This window comes from Pan troglodytes, chromosome 14, assembly GCF_028858775.2.
Source record: "Pan troglodytes isolate AG18354 chromosome 14, NHGRI_mPanTro3-v2.0_pri, whole genome shotgun sequence".
In the NCBI taxonomy this organism is placed as follows: domain Eukaryota; kingdom Metazoa; phylum Chordata; class Mammalia; order Primates; family Hominidae; genus Pan; species Pan troglodytes.
Genome location: NC_072412.2, coordinates 70344872 through 70361344, shown reverse-complemented (window position 1 = coordinate 70361344; position 16473 = coordinate 70344872). Strand labels below are relative to the sequence as shown.

The following is a 16473-nucleotide window of genomic DNA, read 5'->3' as shown; positions in this document are numbered from 1 at the left end:
CCTTTCAGCTGAATCATTTTTCCATTCCTGGAATGTTTTGAAATGGAGAATTAAGCATTGTCTACCTCAGGGTTACTCAGTCAGAATGTATTTCTGCAGATGAGCTTGCTGATATGACACAGAAACCGACAGTGATAAGTCTTATGAGTCCCAGTGCTTGCAGGCATGAGTCCTGCACATTGAGCAGGCTGGGTCAGTGCTACATCCTCAGTCTGCTCTAAACAACAACAAATAGAAAACACCGTGTAACTGTAGAACAATATTTGATGGGAATGGGAAAATAAGCCAAGCATTATACTGTTGTGTCTTACGACACAATTGAGAAATGAATCCCTTAGGGCGCCTGTGAGAAATTCATAAATATGTAAAACAGTTAAGTTTTTGGAAAGTATATTACTTTGTAGGATTAGATTTAGAAACAGGGCAGGCTATAGTTTTTTATATATACAAGAGCTTTGTGAAAATAAGATTTTTGATAAATAGCACAAACATAATGGCAAATGGCAAATCAGGAAATGCAATCTATAAATTGTCATCTAGCCGGTATAATTGCAACATTGATTATTATCAGTGCACCCAAGCCAGCTGTGTTAATAATTTGTCTTTTCTTCAATTAAACCGTAAATGAGGGGACATACCTACTTATTTTCATGCTGAATTTTTAATTCTCTAGGTTGACTTCCTTCAGTACACAAAGAACATCCTTGCCTTTGTCTGTAATACAAGTTTTCCCAGACAAGGCAGACAATTCTAGCTTTAATTCGAGCAAAATATATATCAGATGATTATTTATTCTACAGCTTCAAATAGTACTAAATATTCCAAACTGAAATGTAAATGGTTTAAAATGAGTTTTTAGAATTATGCATATCCCATAATCCATGCAGGTAAGAGAGATTTACCCATTTCTGTGAAAATAATTCTATTTTACTATGCACTTCTGAAAATGAACTCTCTTGAGCTATAAAACAACCAAACAAATGCATGTATAAATGTTTTATCTCTTCAACAATATTATATTAATCAAGTTAGGCTTAGTATTTGCAGCAGGTATTACAGTGCTCTGAGCACAACAGACACTCCAAAAGTGTTGACTTGACTATTCAAGTTAACCATAGAGAAAAGCTTTAGTCAAAATTTGAGAAAAGAATCTATACTTTATATAAATGAACATAATGTGATGTAGCTATGCAGTGCTGTAAAGAAGCATTAATACAGCAGATAATAATATGATCAAACTGTGTAAGCGCCAAAGGGTTCTTTACAAATTCTTTTAAACTATCACAAGGAAACAAAGCAAAATACAGTTTGTTTTTTTTTTAAAGGGCCATGAACTTATGGTGTACATGAGAAAAAACATAGATGATTCTTTAAACTCTTGGCAACTTACAAATATTATTTTTTTCAACAACAAAAGTACATTTACAAAATATTAATTTTCTTCACTGAAATATATGGAAATAAGATAAATTCTGTAATTCTGAGTTATGAGGTATAATTTTATAAGACATACATAAAATAAGAATAGATGAAAGTCAATTGATTAAATATTAAAATTATAAATATAAATTTTATGTTAAATACAGAAAAACAAAAGGTAAAAAGATTAAATAATTTAAACATTAGAAGCTGACTGGATCTTCTTGAAGAGGTCCTTCACATCCCTTGTAAGTTGTATTCCTAGGTATTTTATTCTCTTTGTAGCAACTGTGAATGGGAATTCACTCATGATTTGGCCCTCTCTTTGTCCATTATTGTTGTATAGGAATTGTGATTTTTGCACATTGATTTTGTATCCAGAGACTTTGTTGAGGATGTTTATAAGCTTAAGGAGATTTTGGGCCGAGACAATGGGGTTTTCTAAATATACAATATGTCATCTGCAAACAGAGACAACTTGACTTCCTTTCTTCCTATTTGAATACCCTTTTTTTCCTTCTCTTGCCTGATTGCCCTGGCCATAACTTCCAATACAACACTATGTTGAATAGGAGTGCTGAGAGAGGGGATCCTTGTCTTGTGCCACTTTTCAAAGGGAATGCTTCCAGCTTCTGTCCATTCAGTATTATATTGGCTATGGGTTTGTCATAAATAACTCTCAGTATTTTGAGATATGTTCCATCAATACCTAATTTTTTCAGTATTTTTAGCATGAAGGGTGTTGAATTTTATTGAAGGCCTTTTCTGCATCTATTGAGATAATCATGTGGTTTTTGTCATTGGTTCTGTTTATGCGATGGATTATATTTATTGATTTGCATATGTTGAACCAGCCTTGCATCCCAGGGTTGAAGATGACTTCATCGTGGTGGATAAGCTTTTTGATGTGCTGCTGGATTCCGTTTGCCAATATTTTATTGAGGATTTTCGCATCAATGTTCATTAGGGATACTGGCCTGAAATTTTCTTTTGTGTGTTGTTGTGTCTCTGCCAGGTTTTGGTATCAGGATGATGCTGGCCTCATAAAATGAGTTAGGGAGGAGTTCCTCTTTTTCTGTTGTTTGGAATAGTTTCAGAAGTAATGGTACCAGCTTCTCTTTGTACCTCTGATAGAAATTGGCTGTGAATCTGTCTGGTCCTGGGCTTTTTTTAATGGTAGGCTATTAATTACTGCCTCAATTTTAGAACTTGTTTTTGGTCTATTCAGGGATTCAACTTCTCACTGTTTTAGTCTTGGGAGGGTGTATGTGACCAGGAATTTATCTATTTCTCCTAGATTTTCTGGTTTATTTGCATAGAAGTGTTTATAGTATTCTCCGATAGTAGTTTGCATTTCTGTAGGGTTAGTGGTGTTATCCTCTTTATCATTTTTATTGTGTCTATTTGATTCTTCTCTCTTTTCTTCTTGTTTAGTCTGGCTAGCAGTCTATCTATTTTGTTAATCTTTTCAAAAAACCAGCTCCTGTATTCATTGATTTTTGAAGGGTTTTTCGTGACTCCCTCTCTTTCAGTTCTGCTCTGATCTTAGTTATTTCTTGTCTTCTGCTAGCTTATGAATTTATTTGCTCTTGCTTCTCTAGTTCTTTTAATTGTGATGTTAGGGTGTTAATTTTAGATCTTTCCTGCTTTCTGATGTGGGCATTTAGTGCTATAAATTTCCCCCTTAACATGCCTTTAGCTGTTTCCCAGAGATTCTGGTACATTGTGTTTTTGTTTTCATTGGTTTCAAATAACTTATTTATTTCTGCCTTAATTTGTTATTTACCCAGTAGTCATTCAGGAGCAGGTTGTTCAGTTTCCATGTAGTTGTGTGGTTTTGAGTTAGTTTCTAAATCCTGAGTTCTAATTTGTTTGCACTGTGGTCTGAGAGGCTGCTATGATTTCCATTCTTTTGTATTTGATGAGGAGTACTTCCAATTATGTGGTCGATGTTAGAATAAGTGCTATGTGGTGCAGAGAAGAATGTATATTCCATGGGGTGGGGTAGAGAACTCTGTGGATGTCTATTAGGTCTGCTTGGTTCAGAGCTGAGTTCAAGTCCTGGATATCCTTGTTAATTTTCCATCTCATTGATCTAATATTCACAGTAGGGTGTGAAAGTCTCCCAATATTATTGTGTGGGAGTCTAAGTCTGTTTGTGGGTCTCCAAGAACAAACCACTACTCAAGGAAATAAGAGAGGACACAAACAAATGGAAAAACATTCCATGCTCATGGATCATAAGAATCAATATTGTGAAAATAGCCATACTGTCCAAAGTAATTTAGAGATTCAATGCTATTCCCATTAAGCTACCATTGATTTTCTTCACAGTACTAGAAAAAAACAACTTCACATTTCATATGGAACTGAAAAAGAGCCCATATAGCCAAGACAATCCTAAGCAAAAAAAAAAAAAAAACAAAGCTGAAGGCATTATGCTACCTTACTTCAAATTATACTACAGGGCTACAGTAACCAAAACAGCATGGTACTGGTAACAAAACAGATATATAGACCAATGGAACAAAACAGAGGCCTCAGAAATCACATGACACATCTACAACCAGCTCATTTTTGACAAACTTGACAAAAACAAGCAATGGGGAAAGGATTCCATATTTAATAAATGGTGCTGAGAAAACTGGCTAGCCATATCCAGAAAACTGAAGCTGGACCCCTTCCTTACATCTTATACAAAAATTAACTCAAGATGAATTAAAGCCTTAAACATAAAACCTAAAACCACAAAATCCCTGGAAGAAAACCTAGGCAATACCATTCAGGACATAGGCATGGGCAAAGACTTCATGACCAAAACACCAAAAGCAATGGCAACAAAAGCCAAAATTGACAAATGGGATCTAATCAAACTAAAGAGCTTCTGCACGGCAAAAGAAACTATTATCAGAGTCAACAAGCAACCTACAGAATGGGAGAAAATTTTTGCAATCTATCCATCTGACAAAGATCTAATATCCAGAATCTATGAAGAACTTTAACATCTTTAGTTTACTTAGGTCCCATTTGTCAATTTTGGCAAATTTATTTACAGATTATGACATCATGGTCCAGATATCTTTGGGTTTTGGAGGTATTACTGGAAAAAATTCATAGCCAATGTGGCAAGTTGTATATTCTCATTTGAATCTGTATGTATTTGTGTATGTACATGTTTATATGTGTGTATGTGTGCTTTAGGGAGTACCTGATATAAACATTTTATGATATGTTATTTTATCTTATCCTACTGTCCATGTTAATCCATTTGTGGAAGATATTGAAGATTTTGTTAAAGTACTGTCAGAAAATAAAAAATGCACATCATGGAAGGAAAAGGTCATAGACAAATTATTTTGCAAAGTACAACTAGCAAAAAAAAATACATTCAATTGGGAAGACAATATATTTTCAAACTATTTTTTGGAAAAAAGAACTTGCCCTAGTACATACACATATGTTTGTAAAAAGAATAAAGCTAAGAGATAAAATCTGATTTACCTAGAAATTCAAATGAATGAAGGTGACTTATAAAGAAATGCTTATAAGATTGACAATTTTAATTTGTGTTCTCTTTGCCTAATCCATTGATGACCTAACAAAAACTTGGTGTTGTTTTATTTTGCTCTGTTTTAAATACCGGCCTTCTATCAACCTTGGTATTTGTCTAATGATGGATATGTGAAGGAATAAAATTTATCTCCTAAATGTACATTGTACAATGCTTAAAAATCACCATATCAAAGAATCTTATAATGGGGGAACTGAAACTGAAGGATTTAATAAATCTTATCCGTTGTCACCTCCTACTTATTAGCAACCTCAAATTTAAGTCTAGGCTACCTTGGTGTCAGATCAGCAGAAGTTGCATAATCTCTGGGGACCTAAAGTTGTGCATTTGCATATTGAACCCTGAGCCTTCAACATAAAATTGTAGGTTTTATTTATAACAATACACTTTTTGAGTTTAAATTTGCCACCTTTGTAAAAAAGTTGTGTTGGAATGTATGTTTCAGAGTTAATTTAAAGATCAGGATATTCTAGAATTTCTAAGGATATATATTTTAGTGCAGGCATTTTTCCTCTGATAAATTCCTTAAAAAATAAAAATAATATTACTGTTGTTATTATTAGTGCAAAATGTTGTTCTGTACCTTTTTTTGACTTGAGAGTACATGGTTTTACATAGAGACTCAGAGAGAATAAATTATGTCAGTATGAGTTCATTCATCTCTTAAAAAGCAGGATCTGAGGCATGGGAAATGAATGACCAACGACGGGACAGTTTCAGGGTCCATGAAGCATGAAAGAAGAAAAGCCAGAATTTGCCTTCCTTTATGCTGACTTCTTTCACAATTTCAAATGGATGACTGATAGCAATAAATTAACATGATAGAGGCACAATATTCTTTTTCTCAGATAATGAGAGATGCTTGGATAAAACATTAGAAAAAAAATGTAGACATTTAAATAAGTGACATTAAAAATTAATTATATCTATGTTTCTTATCATTTTATATTTTTACATAATTCAACAGATCATTCAGGTTATTTAGAGTTTTTACCAAGACTTAATATTTTAGTAGTGCTAAATAACTGCTACTAAGGTGTTGGCTAATAATTCTTTTGTAAATATTTAGGTGCATTACTTTACTTACAGATACTTCATATATTTTAAGGTAGCTAGACTTACCAAATAAATTTAAGCACTATGAAGTCATTTCTATCAAGATACTCAGTTGGTTAAATATTTTTATGCCACACATGTCCCAAATGAATGCTTCCCATAAATCTGGGTATTTTCAAAGAGGAAGAAATTTAAAATGCCTTTAATAAACCCAAATATGTATATTTAGTCTAACTATTAGTAGGTGTTAATAGACCAATGTGTTTATTTTTTATTTTATTTTATTTTTTTTATAACTTGTCTTTATTCAGTTATATACACAGAAAATTGTATAGCTCTGAAAGTTCAATGTTAAGTGATTATTTTAATGGCCTTTCAATTACTAGGTATTTTTACAGATTTTTTTTTTTATTACACTTTAAGTTTTAGGGTACATGTGCACATTGTGCAGGTTAGTTACATATGTATACATGTGCCATGCCAAATATACAGTAGCAAGCAACAGCAGCAACCTGGTAATCTTAAGATTCTATGATGTAAGGTTTTAGTGCACAGATATTCAATTAGTAATCACATGAAATCATGACATTAAGGGGCAAAGAAACTAGAACAAAACAAAAATATATGAACAAGATCGAAAGCATTTACAAATAAGATTTGTCAGTCATTTCCACTTAATTCGTTTTCATGGTAAGCAAATTAATTAAAGAAATTGAGGCCAGTGACCTCCTTCTCTTTCACTCTCTTTCATTTTTCATTTCAGTCTCTCAAGAGTCACGCTTGACTCAAAGATCTTAAAAAGTAGGGGAGGTGAAAAGCCCTGCAGTTACTATGATCTTGTCTTGCCTGGTATTTATTATTTCTCCTGTTCACAGTAATCATACGAGTTGATTACAAAGAGTAATTCAAATTTGTCTTTGCATTGTTAACTTCACTCAGGTAGAGAAAAAGCTAACCTTGGTCCTCTAGTTTTGCTCAAAGTTCAAGAGGAACAGAAAGAAGAATTGGATTAGCCTTTATACCCTCTCAGCAAGCGCTCTTTCCCCAATTTGTTTTTAGCCTTTTGGGAAACTAGGTGATCTACTCTCGTTTTTAAAGACTCATATACTTTTAGCCACATTCAACAGGAATGAAGAGAACTACCAAAATGTAAATACAAAGTATCTAGAACAAGCAGCCAAAGGGTATTTTTTTTAAAATCAAAAGGTCCACTCCTGTATTCCAGCATCTTAGCCAAACACACAATTCTTCTCTAACCCTATTTTCATATAATAATAATTATTATAATTAAAGCGTCACGGGATTTCCAGACTGCTGTATATCAGAGATGAAAAACACATTTAAACTCAAAAGAATGTTGCTGCCTCCTTAGCATTCATGTGTCTGTAGAAGCTGCTCTTATCCTCCTGGTGAGAACTCTGCTATTGTCTCTGTCTAAATAACAGAACCAGAGTGACGATCTGATGCACTTGCTGCCTAGTCTGAGATGTTTAAAACCACAATCTGTAATTGATTTCACCGTGAGTATCTGTATGTAAGTATATAGTTTGAAAATTATATTCTAAAAGGTAGTATCATATTTTGAAGAATTTAACTTCCTTTCAAAGCACAGGGAGGGCTGTGTTACACTAGTGGAAGCAAGAAAAAATATTAAAAAAAGAAAGTGTGGTAAGAGCGAAGAAGCAAATTTTAACATATCAGACCACACATACACAACTTCGTGGACACATTAACTGTTTCTAGATGTGGAAATAGTTTCATGTGTGGAACTAGGGGGAGGTGTTATAAGTTTGAGATATGAAGAGAAGAGGTAAACGTTTGTCATTAGACTATTAGAAAGCTTTTTTGAGTACAGCCAATTCTTGTTGTTTAATAAGATTGACTAAGCAGAATGCATTAAGATAATAAATTTTGCATTATGACAGCAATGTGGTACTTTCATCATGTAATTTCCCAGCAAATTTTGTGGACTACAGGGTCCAACTGCATCACTTATAATAGAAGAAATGCAGAAACAGCTTTGGACCTTGAAGTATGTGAATGATAGGCAAGGGCTGTGTGTCATTTCTCTGTGATCTACAACAAGAAGTACATGGAAGGGAATTCTTTTTGATTATAGGGTGATTTGCATGTGTACAGATAGTAGCAATACAGGAAGAGGAAACAAGTTGAAAAACAAAATCAGCTTTAAGTGAAACTATTTCTATCACCAACCTGCTCCTGAAATTATAAAATCTCAAACATTCCTGCATTTTCATTCAATATTCTAGCAACAGTAAATCTTTTATATCCCTCAAAGGCTTCCAATTTCTAATTAAATTCCTGGATTTGTTTCCAAATTGCAAGTAGTTTGTATTTTAACAAGATAAGATTATTACCAAATAATTGTTGGTTATAATCAAATCATTTTATCATTTTATCTAAAAGAAATACTATGTCTTGTTGCAGAATATAATTAACAGCTGTAGTGACAGAGAACTTTCACAAGTGCTACTACATTGTGTGTGTAAAAATATTTTTTATTAGTCTGCTACTAATAAAACTGCTGAATGTATCCAAGCATTCATTATAAATTAATGGTATTCTTACTTCATACTAACTATAGGCTTACCCTTCTTATTGCTTCACATTCAAATTATTTAAAGTTCTTTTTTCTATTAGAGCCCTTAAATTACAAAAGACTGGGAACAGACTTATGAGTATGAAAAGAATGGACTCAAAGAACAAAGACCACCTTCATGTACATATTTTAATTAACAAGACTGAGAAAAAAGACCACATAGGTCAACAGGAATATATCATTATTCTAAGAAATCATTAACCAGGAAGATAATGTATAAAATAATAATTTCACTGTTTTTTTTTTTTTTTTGGAAAAGGGTAGAAACTTCCAAACTATTAATACAGATCAAACCATTTGTTCACAGGAGCAAGTAGCTTGCTAGTCAAACCACAGTTTATCAATAAAGACTCACTTTAAGACATTAACCTTATGTCCACAATTCCTAAACTAATATCTTTTAAATTTTGTCTGATTCCAATCAATCTTCAGCTTTAAATAATCTACTTTAAACTACTTGAATCTAGATACAAAGACTCTTCAAGTATCTTCTCATGAAGTTCCCCTTCTGAGACTCCTTTAGAACTCTGGCAAAGAGGGGAATTTGCTCACCATAGTAACTTCCTTTGATGGATAACTTATTCTGGTTACCATTTGTAAGAGTCAAGAGTATTTTCACATGTTCTGAAAGGAAATTTCTAATGGTCTTTTTGGTTTTTCCATTTTGAAAAATAGGAGCCAGGAGCAATGGCTCACGACTGTAATCTCAGCACTGCGGGAGGCCAAGGCAGCAGGATTGCTTGAACCCAGAGTTTGAGACTAGCCTGGGCAACATAGTGAGATCCCATCTCTACAAAAAACAAAAAACAATTTGCTGGGTGTAGTGGTGCATGCCTGTAGTCTCAGCTGCTTGGAGGACTCAGGCGGATCACTTGAGTCCAGGAGTTCAAGGCTGTAATGAGCTAATGAGCTATGATCTAGCCACTGCAGTTCAGCATGGACAAAAGAGGAAGACTTTGTCTCAAAAAAAAAAAAAAAAAAAAAAAGGCCCCGTGAAGTGGCTCATGCCTGTAATCCCAGCACCTTGGGAGGCTGAGGCAGGTGGATCACAAGGTTAGGAGATTGAGACCACCTGTCTAATAGGGTGAAACCCCATCTCTACTAAAAATACAAAAAAATTAGCCGGGCGTGGTGGCAGGTGCCTGTAATCCCAGCTACTTGGGAGGCTGAGGCAGGGCAATCGCTTGAACCCGGGAGGCGGAGGTTGCAGTGAGCCAAGATTGCTCCACTGAACTCCAGCTTGGGTGACAGAGCAAGACTCCGTCTCAAAAAAAAAAAAAAAATGGAAAAAGAAAACTACTATGCACAATAAGTATTAGCAATTGTCTAACCCTCAAATACAGAGCTAATGAAGTTACATTTTAACATTTCAGATGGGGCGTGGTGGATCACACCTCTAATTCCAGCACATTGGGAAGCTGAGGCAGATGGATCACCTGAGGTCAGGAGTTCGAGACCAGCCTGGTCAACATGGTGAAACCATGTCTCTGCTAAAAATACAAAAATTAGCAGGATGTGGTAGTGCATCCCTGTAGTCCCAGCTACTGAGGAGGCTGAGGCAGGAGAATCACTTGAGCCCGGGAGGCAGAGGTTGAAGTGAGCCAAGATCATACCACTCCACTCCAGCCTGGGTGACAGAGTGAGACTCCACCTCAAAAAAAAAAAAAAAAAATAATAATAATAATAAATTGTGAGCGTGTACCAATTTTCTTTCAAAAAAGTTTTCCTGAGATATACAAATATATGACTGTTTAGAGTGATAATTTACTTTTCACTAGATCCAGATCTTTAAAAACTCTAAGTAAGTATTTTCTATTCTCAGAAAGATGGATATGATACAACTGGGGATTTACATAAGTATAGAAGATGGCTTGCAAATGTGTTTCCATTATGTTAGCTGTATCACTTTGTTAATTGTTTCCTTTGCTGTTCAGAAGCTTTTTAGTTTGACGTAATCCCAATCATCAATTTTTGCTTTGGTTGCCTGTGCTTTTGAGGTCCTTCTCAAGAAATCTTTGTCCATATCAATGCTGTGAAGCATTTCCCCAGTGTTTTCTTATAACACTTTTATAGTTTCAGGGTCTTACATTTAAGGCTTTAATCCATTTCAATTTAATTTTGTTTATTGTGAGAGACAGAGGTTTAGTTTCATTTCTTTTTTTGCACATGGATATCCAGTTTTACTAGCTTTTTAATTGAAGAGATATTCCTTTCCCCAGTGTAAGTTCCTGGTGCCTTTCTTGAAAATGAGTTGGCTTTAACGCCATAAATTTATTTCCAGGTTCTCTATTTTGTTCCATTGGTCTATGTGTCTCTTTTCATACCAGTATCATGCTGGTTTGATTACTATAGGTTAGTAGTATGTTTTGAAGTCAGGTAATGTGATACCTCCAGCTTTATTCTTTTTGCTCAGGATTGCTATTTGGGGTTTTCTTGTGGTTGTATAGGAAATTTAGGATTAATTTTGCTATTTCTGTGAAGAATGTCATTTGATAGAGATTGCATTGAATCTAGATCACTTTAGATACTATGAACATTTTAACAGCATTAATCCTTCCCCTAATCCATGAATATTAGATATTTTTTTCTATTTTTCATTATCCTCTTCAGTTTCTTTCACCAATGTTTTATAATTTAATTCTATCTTTCATTTCTTTGGTTATTGTTTTTCCGAGGGATTTAATTTTTAGCTATTGTAAAGGAAACTGCCTTCTGGATTTTTTTTTCAGGTTGTTCACTGTTGGCATATAAAAATGCTACTGATTTTTGTATGTTAATTTTTATCCTGCAACTTTACTGAATTCATTTATCTGTTCTAAAAGTAATTTTTTTGGAAAGGGTTTTTAGTTTTTTCTAAATATAAGATCAGGTTGTCTACAAACAAGGACAATTTGATTTCTTTCTTTCCAACTTGCATGTACTTTATTTTTTTTTTTCTTGTCTAATTGCTCTGGCTAAGTATCTCCAGTACTATCTTGAATAAAAGTGGTAATGGATTAATAACCAGAATAAATAACTCAAACAATAGCAATAAACACAAATAATCTAATTATTAAAAAATGGGCAAAAGATCTGACATTTCCCTAAAGAAGACATACAAATGACCAACAGGTATATGAAAAAATGCTCAACATTACTAATCATCAGGGAAATGCAAATCAAAACCAAAATGAAATATCATTTCAGGCTGGGCATGGTGGCTCACACCTGTAATCCCAGCATTTTGGGAGGCTAAGTCACGTGGATCACCTGAGGTCAGGAGTTCAAGACCAGTCTGGGTAACATGGTGAAACCCCGTCTCTACTAAAAATATAAAAATTAGCCGGCCAAGATGGTGGGTACCTGTAATCCCAGCAATGCTGGAGGCTGAGGCAGAAGAATCACTTGAACCTGGGAGGCAGAGGTTGAAGTGAGCTGAGATAACGCCATTGCACTCCAGCCTGGGTGGCAAAGTGAGACTCCATCTCAAAAAAAAATATGTGTGTGTATATACACACACACACACACACACACACACACACATATATAAAATTTCATCCCAGTTAAAATGGTTATTATCAAAAAGACAAAAAATAACAGATGCTAATGAGGATGCAGAGAAAGGAGAATGCTTGCATATTGTTGGTAGGAATGTAAATTAGTACAACCTCTATGGAAAACAGTATGGAGGTTCAGAATTAGAAATACCATGTGACCCAGCAATCGCACTGCTGGAAATATACCCCAAAGAAAGGAAATTAGTATATCAAAGAGATATCTGCACTCTCATATTTGTTGCAGCACTGTTTACAATAGCTAAGCTTTGGAAGTAATCTAAGTGTTCATCAATGGATGAATGAATAAAGAAAATGTGGTATATATACACAGTGAAATACTGTTCCACCATAAGAAAATAATGAAGTACTGGCATTTGCGGCAACAGGGATGGAACTGGAGAGCATTATGTTTAGTGAAATAAGCCAGGCACAGAAAAACAAATATCACATGTGCTCACACTAATATATGGGAGCTAAAAAGTTGATCCCATGAAGGACAAAGTAGAATGATAATTACCAAAGGCTGGGAAGGGTGAAGGGGGGTGAAAAGAGGTTGGTTAATGGGTAAAAACATACAGTTAGAGAGAAGGAATAAGTTCTAATGTTTGATAGCATAGTAGGGTGACCACAGTGAACAACAATGTATTGTATATTTTTAAATAGGTAAAATAGAACATTTAGAATGTTTCCAACACAAACAAGGGATAAATGTCTGAGGTTATGGATATGCCAACTACCCTGATTTGATCATTACACATTGTATGCTTGTATCAAATTATCACAAGTACCACATAAATGAGTACAGCTATTATGTATCAATTTTAAATAGGGAAAAAATAAATCCAAAGTGATAAAAAAGGAAGAAATCTTATAATCTAATAAATAAAAAGTACAGGAGATGATTTCCTTAACTTGGTATCTCTGCTTTGATATCACATCTCTACTTTTCTCACATATTCACTCTACTAATATGATTTTGTTATACATGATTAATACGATCTCACTCATAATGTTCTCATTACTGCACCTCTGTATTTTATCCTTATTGACATTCAAGATTTTCAATACATGGCAAGCTCCTGAATCTTAGACACTACAAGACTCACTAACTTGCCTTTCTTTGCTAAGGCTACTACTCTTTATTGTTTCCTCAATTCATTGCATTTTTCATAACTTCAAGCTTTTCACATACAGATATTGCTCAAGCTATTTGTTAAAATAATGAATAAACAAATACTTGGAGAAATGTGATACACACTCTTCATAAGGTCAATTTTTACACAGTGCATAGCCCCAGATTCCAAGTATCATTTTCCAGATAGGGCAGATAACACAGGAAAACTTTTTGAACTCTTCATATAAAATAAGATGTTAACAAACTCATATCAAAGCTTTTGCTATTAATAATGGTAATAATAACAATAGTGATGAAATAAGCAAAATGCTAAACATTTTTTGTGTACAATCTCATATATTATTCAGAAAGTTATACATTATCTTTATTTTATAGAAAATTGTATCGAAGCTATTTAAGGTTTAATATTTTGTCCAAAGTTACATAAATATTGCAGGACTTGAATCTGAACCCAGGTCTGTATTGCTCCAAAGCTCATGTTGCTAAGCAACACCAAATATCACTAAGTCCTTTGAAACATATAGTGTCTTTAAAAGAGGCTAATAAAATGTATTTTAATGATTTACGTTAATGATATTTCTAGCTTAACATATTTAGCTTTATTTCACAAGTATGCACTTAAAAGAAAATTAAGTCAAGTATGTTTTCTTATGTCTGAAAATAAACAAGTGTCATAATAATAGCATAATTTTTTGCCATTTTATTAAGGATTGTTATAATATTTGAATTTCATTTATATGTCTACCTTGTGTAATCTTGAAACATGTTTTTTTATGTTTGCTTATTATGTTAGAAAAACATTTAAAGGATGCTATTTAAATATAGTTTACTATATTTTAAATATAGTAAAATATACTATGTTTATATTGTTTATATGTTTATATTGTTACTATGTTTATTGTTTGCTGTTTAAATATAGGTTCTTGGAAACGTTATACCTTGACACAATACCATAATCTCTGAAGCACAAAAGTCATAATATTTTCCTTATTTATTTGCATATTCGACTAACATTCACAATTGCTTCTTCCACCAGGCACACTTCTACAGTAATTAGAGCAAAATAATGTATTCCCCTCTCTCTTAATACTTATATCTATAAAGAAGATATAAAAATTAAAAATGAACAAGTTAATATATAAAACAAAATAGGCAAGATAGATTGTACCTGATTATTCTGTATCTAATATTATAGAATAGGTATGTTTACAAAACTACACAGATAAAAATATGACGACAGTCTTTAAGTTATTATAGTAAAAACTGATAGGAAGTATACAATTTGTGATATTTCACTTACACTGTTTTTTTTCCTGGTTTGGTTGCGCATTTCCTTCTTGCTTTATTTGTCTCATTCTAGTGCTAACTCTTAGTGCAATTGCTGTTGGGAAAAAGCTGAGTGTTGGGAGGGAAACTGAGGCAGGGCTTGCATAATATCCTCTGGAATGTGTCTAGGCTTGCTGTCTCCTTGCTTCTAGGCTCCTAGACTCCTATTCCCATTATCTCAAGTAGCAGCACATGTTCCACATAAATACTAAGCCATCACAGCTGTAAATCATGTGCTTAACACAACGTGCCCTTTTGACCTCCACATTCTCACCATCTGTTTCTTTATTGGATTACCAATAAATACTGTGGGCTCCCAGGGCCCGGGGCCTTCGCAGTCTCCACAAAAGCGATGGCCCTCTGCTGTCCCACATTTCTCTCTCAAACTGTCTTTTTCTCAATCCTTTAACTCCGCCGGACTTCGTCACCCCTATGACCTAGTGTTGGGTCTGATCACCCCAATATTCCTGGCATCCAACGTGGGGCAACAAAGACCCCAATGAAGGAACGCCAGAGCATGTGAACACGGAGGATGTCTAAAATGAAGCTTGGCGGGAAACCTGAGTGCTCAGGAGAACCAGGGTGAAAATAGGACAAAGTGAAAGCAGACATTCTGCTTATTTAAAGTTCTTAAGGCATTTATTATGAAGAGAGGGAGTGAAATTTAGTACTCAGAATTTATCACTCTTCGGTGCAGTAAAGCAGTTTTGTCCATGGTTCCTGGAACAAGGAACTATGGAGTTAGATGAATGGGAGAGAATTGGCAGAAATTAAAAAAAGCACATAAATATCGAGCAAAAATTCCAGTCTGTTTGGTCAATGTAGGTGCTAATAAAAGCTCTTGAGCCTTTTCAAACAGATGAGACAGATTCAGATGAGGAAGAGGAGGACGAGTGTAAAAAACTAACCTCAGATTCTGAATGTGAGGAACAGGAAATTAAAGAAAAGAAAGGGAAACTGAAAAAAGTATGTTTTACTAGCCCGTCGGCTCCAACTGCCGAATTAAGTAAAAGGCCACCTCCTCTCTCCCCTTAATGGGCAAGAAGATGAATTAGCTACAAAACTTCTACTGTAGTTGCAATGTTAAAACCTGGAGCAATTGGTGGTGCTATAAAAAATTCTATTCAAAAGGCTAGAGCCGAGGGATACCTTGAAGCATGGCAATTTCCCGTAACTATAATCCAGCAGGGAGGACAGCAAACGTTGTTCCACTGTGTTTCCAAAATCCATCTACAAAAGGAGAGATACACAAGTAAAGAAAAAAGTGTACCCTATTCCTTTAAAAGCCAGGGTAAATTTAAAACCTATAATTGATAATTGAAGGTCTTCTCCATGACCCTACAATACTTCAATACTACCTTGTTGTCAGCATAAACAAAGGAGTAGCCTGAAAGCACTGAGACCACTGACAACCAGTAGCCTTCCTATCAAAAATCCTTAACCTAGTAACCCATGGATAGCCCAAATGCATTCAATCTGTAGCAGCAACTGCTTTGCCAGCAGAAGAAAGTAGAAAAAATAAACTTTAGAGGAAACCACATTGTGAGCACACCTCACCAGTTCAGAGCTATCCTAAGTTTAAAACAAACAAAAAAAAAGGTAGCTTACTAACCCAATCTTAAAGTATGGGGCTATTCTGTTAGAAAAAGGTGATTTAACATTAACCACTGAAAATTCCCTTAACCTAGCAGGTTTCCTAACAGGGGATTTAAACCTTAATTACCACACAAAAGTCCGACCAGACCTAGGAGGAACTCCCTTCAGGACAGGATGAAGACGGTTCCTCCCGGGTGATTGAGAAAAGAGAAAC

The 16473-nt window shown here is 34.5% G+C and overlaps 1 long non-coding RNA gene across 1 annotated transcript in view; it reads right to left on the bottom strand.

The window, feature by feature from the left end:
• The window catches only part of LOC107968064 (uncharacterized), a 103868-nt gene that overhangs the window by 73788 nt on the left and 13607 nt on the right, over window positions 1-16473 (bottom strand). The window contains exon 5 of the long non-coding RNA XR_001708944.3: window positions 15813-15893. This is a non-coding gene — a long non-coding RNA (uncharacterized LOC107968064). The remainder of the gene's footprint in view (window positions 1-15812; window positions 15894-16473) is intronic.